The 6,215-nt window shown below is 32.0% G+C and overlaps 1 long non-coding RNA gene across 1 annotated transcript in view; it reads right to left on the reverse strand.

Annotated features, from left to right (window-relative positions):
• Positions 1–648: 648 nt before the first annotated feature.
• LOC111089229 overlaps positions 649–6,215 on the reverse strand; it is a 14,980-nt gene continuing 9,413 nt past the window's right edge. The window contains exons 3-4 of the long non-coding RNA XR_002613532.1: positions 2,674–2,757; positions 649–1,043 (exon numbers count right to left, since the gene is read on the reverse strand). This is a non-coding gene — a long non-coding RNA (uncharacterized LOC111089229). The remainder of the gene's footprint in view (positions 1,044–2,673; positions 2,758–6,215) is intronic.

Genomic DNA, 6,215 nt, shown 5'->3' on the forward strand with positions numbered 1-6,215 from the left:
ATAGGTATTTATATCTTTCAATTTGTAGCTGTATCTTTAATGAAGAACTTCAACTTTGTCTGAAATAGATATTTATATCTTTAAATTTGTACCTGTATATTTAATGAAGAACTTCAACTTTGTCTGAAATAGGTATTTATATCTTTCAATTTGTAACTGTATATTTGATGAAGAACTTCAACTTTGTCTGAAATAGGTATTTATATCTTTAAATTTGTACCTGTATATTTGATGAAGAACTTCAACTTTGTCTGAAATAGATATTTATATCTTTAAATTTGTAACTGTATCTTTAATGAAGAACTTCAACTTTGTCTGAAATAGGTATTTATATCTTTCAATTTGTACCTGTATATTTAATGAAGAACTTCAACTTTGTCTGAAATAGGTATTTATATATTTCAATTTGTAACTGTATCTTTAATGAAGAACTTCAACTTTGTCTGAAATAGGTATTTATATCTTTCAATTTGTAACTGTATATTTAATGAAAATCTTCAACTTTGTTAAGAGAATAAACTTTCAGTCGTAAATGTTTCGGAACTTTATTTAACATTTTCTTCGGTGTTTCAAGTTTTACTGATATGCTGTATCAAATTATGTAAATATCAATATTTACCTGCACAATCATTTAAAAAATGGCCGAATTCTAGTAACTTAAAAATCTATGTTAAATATCGAAATTATTTCATTAATAATTACAGCCAGAGTTTTAAAACAACACTTACTTTACTATAGCACTTCCTCGACAAGTCCCTTTCAGGTTCTTGTACATTAATAAGTACAGCCAGAGTTTTAAAATAACACTTACTTTACTATAGCACTTCCTCGACAAGTTCCTTTCAGGTTCTTGTACATTAATAATTACAGCCAGAGTTTTAAAACAAAACTTACTTTACTATAGCACTTCCTCGACAAGTCCCTTTCAGGTTCTTGTACATTAATAATTACAGCCAGAGTTTTAAAACAACACTTACTTCACTATAGCACTTCCTCGACAAGTCCCTTTCAGGTTCTTGTAGATCTTTGAAACTTTGTCTTCACTAAATTCAAAAGTAAAAATATTCTCATATAAACAATTCCTATAAGTTTAAGATTTATAAAAATATATATAACCACAACCGTTGTTGGTTGGTTTTCGGAAGCTACACAAAGGGCTGTCTGCGCTAGCTGTCCATAATTTACAACTGACAGATTAAAGGGTATACAACAGATCAACAGCCCCCCCCCCGCCCTCGCCAATTCTTTAGCTAAACTTGTATGACCGAATAGTGGGATTTGACCGTTACTATTATCACGCGCCCACCGCCCCAAAGCGCGGTGTTACTTTTGTGACAACAGGACATAAATCAGAACTTTCAACCCACATTCCGGACACGCTAAACACTAGGCCACACCTATCCCGATTACAAACAGAAAATGTTACTTCTTGTTATTTTATATAAAAAAAACACAAAATTCCTGACGTAATTCACATAATATTTACCCTAACGTTCTAGAAATTACAAGTTTATGTGAGAGAAATGTTCATTTTTAATACACCTAGTGAGAGAAACAGAAAATACTCAGAAATAGATCCTCAGTGATGATATTTTACTAACACGCCAACGTTTTTGTCTTGTCTTGGCGTTGAAATTCGTACTGGAAGTTAACTTGATATGTGGGTTTACAATGAATTGTTTTATATTTATGGACACGTGCTGGCTTTACGTTCAATACACAAGGCGCAAAGTAGGCCCAGAAAAACAACCCTTGCTTTGATTTTGGCAGCCGTTGATAAATTTGAATTTGTGTAAATACGTTAACACTAGTTTAATTAAATATAACATTTTCGATTAATAAAGTAGTCAGAAACAATTCTTTTTTTTTTTTTTAAACAATGAATGAAGAGGAAGAACTCTGAAAGGTCAAACTTCTTAAAACGCAAACATTTATTCTGGAAGGATAAAGTTGACTAATTCTAACCCTTAATATTATGCTTAAAAGTAGCTGTCTGATTTTCTATCCCTGTTTTACTAGTACAGCGAAACTTAATATAGTTCGAAAATGTCCCAAAAGATGGCACTCTGTGCACATTCACTTAGTTGTTCTTTTTTTCTTTTCTATTCGCATCTTAAGTGTGATCTTTCATTACATGTGAATTAATTAAAAATAAAATAAGTTTAAGTGAAAAATACGTCTCAAAGAAGGTTCAGTTCGTACGCTGGCCAAGGTTGGAATGTTTTAGAAGTAAACAACAAATAATCCTCAAGAGAAAACAATCGTTCAAAATCAGGTTAATCACAAATATACCACATGTAAAAAAGATAGTTTTCTCTAAATGTTGAACAATTTTGAACTAGGAGTTTAAATTTCTGACTCCACAAATTCTGCTACACCAGTTAAGACCTGAAACTCATTAGTTGCAAATCTGAGGGCTTATAACGATAAAATTCGGGTTTCGATTCTCCCGGTGGGTAGAGTACAAACAACCCATTGTGTAGTTTGTGCTTATGAACAAACAAATAAATAGTTAAAATTTGAATTAATCCATATTACCATCTTATAATATGATATCCAATTTTAGCCAGAGAGAGATTTATTCAAAACTTGGTAAAATTTAGCCATTGGTCATAGGAGTGATTTGAATAAATAATAAGTGGGTTATTGGATGGCAGAAGAGAGAGATCTTACCATACATGTAAAGACGGCCGAGTCTTCAGTACTCTTGTTGGTAAAACTGGTAGATCTTTTAGCCTTTCTCTGGTGGTTTGGTCACTGAATTATTAGAAGGAGAGTCACCCCGGAAACTGATTTTTTAAACACTGAGATATAACGTTACGTGCGAGAAAGTTTTTGATTTCGAACCCCGGATTTTAATGATGTAAGTCCATAAACCTACCGTTATTCCACTGCGAGACTGCGAAAAGGCCATTTTAGATCACAATTATACTATACAGATGATCACAATTATACTATACAGATGATCACAATTATACTATACAGATGATCACAATTATACTATACAGATGACGGTTGACCACATTTATACTACACAAATGACAGATGACTACAATTATACTATACAGATGACCACAATTATACTATACAGATGACGGTTGACTACAATTATACTACACAGATGACAGATGACTACAATTATACTATACAGATGACAGATGACTACAATTATACTATACAGATGACGGATGACCACAATTATAATATACAGATGACTACATTTATACTATACAGATGATGTGCACTTGCCTTTCTCGGAGTTTTCCTGTCGATATAATCGTACTGACCAATTCCTTTATAATTCAATCCAATCCACCACAGAAATCCCCCTTTATCCTAAACAGAGAATGAAACGGTTTAATTGGCAGAAATGTCAGGGCTTTCAATTATGAAATACATAATCTTTCTTTCAATTTTGTTTCTTCTTTCCTTTTTTCATTCAATTTGAAGAGAATGGTACTAAAAGTTATTAAAAGAACGATTTATATTATAAACAACGTTTTTAATTAGTACAATAAATAAATATATATAGTGCTAGTTTTCACTCACCTTCACTTCATAATAATGCACACCGTAGGCTGGAAAACTTTCTACAATTTTCATGTACCTGATAATACAAGAAAACCAATGTGTTTTGATTAATATGTCATTGTCCAGAATTGTAATAGACATGAACTGGATAAATGAGGTTTACTCCGCGATTCAAAAGTTGGGTAACAAACGTCATTGTCCAGAATTGTAATAGACATGAACTGGATAAACGAGGTTCACTCCGCGATTCAAAAGTTGGGTAACAAACATCATTATCCAGAATTGTAATAGACATGAACTGGATAAACAAGGTTCACTCCGCGATTCAAAAGTTGGGTAACAAACATCATTATCCAGAATTGTAATAGACATGAACTGGATAAACGAGGTTTACTCCGCGATTCAAAAGTTGGGTAACAAACGTCTTTGTCCAGAATTGTAATAAACATGAACTGGATAAACGAGGTTTACTCCGCGATTCAAAGGTTGGGTAACATCAACAAAAAAAGTTCACACTTCTCTCAGAGCGTTTAATAAATCCAATTATATTTTTCATGCCAGAAATATGCTTTTGAAAGTTTGAGAACAGGATACGAATGATTAAAAAACACTAAAAGAAAATCAAATGACAAGAGAAAACGCTGTTTCAAACTTCAGGTTCGTAAAATCAATAATTTCAAAAGATTTGCAGCTGTTTTTTTGTGTGACATATTTCATGATTTTTCACCCATTTAAACCTGAGAAACAGCATGTGTTTTAAATAATTGTACAGTTATTGTAAAAGTTGTATTACGAGCATTAGAAATCTAGCAATTATAAGGTTATTTCTTACGGGGCTTAGAATTCTAATAAGTATGAGACGATTTCACATGAGAGTTAGAATCCCAGTAAGTATAAGATTTCTTATGAGAGTTAAGATTCTAGTAATAAGCTGATTTATATTTATAACGTGATTTTTATGAGGGTTAGACGTCACGTCTCAAACTCAGGACTATTCTCTCTGGGGTGCTGATTTATTAGTTGTTTATTTTTTAATAATTTAATTAATTTTCATAATTAACCTGTCACGAATTAGATAATAATTTTACGATAATTGTGAATTAAAAAGATAATTTTGATTTTTTTAGAAATATACAATTATACTATACAGATGATCACAATTATACTATACAGATGATCACAGTTATACTATACAGATGACCACAGTTATACTATACAGATGACCACAGTTATACTATACAGATGACCACAATTATACTATACAGATGATCACAATTATACTATACAGATGACCACAATTATACTATACAGATGACTTGTAGCACTATAAAGCACAATGTTACAATATGTAGCACTATGAACCACCATATGACACTATGTTGCACCATGTGGTAGTATTTAGCACTATATGACACTATGCTACACCATGTGGTAGTATGTAGCATTACGCAGCACAATGTTACAATATGTAGCACTCCATATGACACTATGTTACACCATGTGGTAGTATGTAGCATTATGCAGCACAATGTTACAATGTGTAGCACTATAAAGCACAATGTTACAATATGTAGCACTATAAAGCACAATGTTACAATAGCGTTAGGATGTAACAGTTGGTGTTTTGTTTGGTTACATCAGTAAAATGATGTAGCAGCCTGTGCTATGTACTTGGTCACACCAGAGTCAAGATGTAACAGTCAGTGCTAAACTTGATTTGTTTGAATGCATCACTTTTTACCGTTTTAACTTTGTATTCATACTTCAAGGACTGGGTTTTGTGGAACAGGACAAGTTAAAGGTGTTTAAACTTTGTATTCATACTTCAAAAACTGGGTTTTGTGGAACAGGACAAGTCAAAGGTGTTGTCATGCATGTCATAAGAACCAAATTACTATTACCACAAATATCACTGCAAATATAAATAAAAAATATAGTTATTTAGGTCCATAGTTCAAACATCTAAGTTGTAAACATAACAATTTCGTGTATTTCAGAGCACAGGTTATTATGTAGCAGGATATAGCAACAGGTAGGTTTGTGTTGCAGCATGTAGTGCTATATAAAATTATGTAACAATATATAGCACTATGAAGTACCGTATGACACTATGTTGCACCATGTGGTAGTATGTAACACTATAAGACAATATGTTACATCATGTGGTAGTATGTAGCATTGTTTCCAGTTGTTTCCTAATTCTATTCCTTGTTTCCAGCAGTCTTATAATTATTTTCTTGTTTCCTAATTCTATTCCTTGTTTCCAGCAGCCTTATAATTATTTTCTTGTTTCCTAATTCTATTCCTTGTTTCCAGCAGTCTTATAATTGTTTTCTTGTTTCCAGAGGTTTCCTAATTCTATTCCTTGTTTCCATCAGCCTTATAATTATTTTCTTGTTTCCAGTTGTTTCCTAATTCTATTCCTTGTTTCCAGCAGCCTTATAATTATTTTCTTGTTTCCTAATTCTATTCCTTGTTTCCAGCAGTCTTATAATTATTTTCTTGTTTCCAGTTGTTTCCTAATTCTATTCCTTGTTTCCATCAGCCTTATAATTATTTTCTTGTTTCCAGTTGTTTCCTAATTCTATTCCTTGTTTCCAGCAGTCTTATAATTATTTTCTTGTTTCCAGTTGTTTCCTAATTCTATTCCTTGTTTCCAGCAGTCTTATAATTATTTTCTTGTT

Source organism: Limulus polyphemus, unplaced genomic scaffold, assembly GCF_000517525.1.
Source record: "Limulus polyphemus unplaced genomic scaffold, Limulus_polyphemus-2.1.2 Scaffold5619, whole genome shotgun sequence".
Classification (NCBI taxonomy): domain Eukaryota; kingdom Metazoa; phylum Arthropoda; class Merostomata; order Xiphosura; family Limulidae; genus Limulus; species Limulus polyphemus.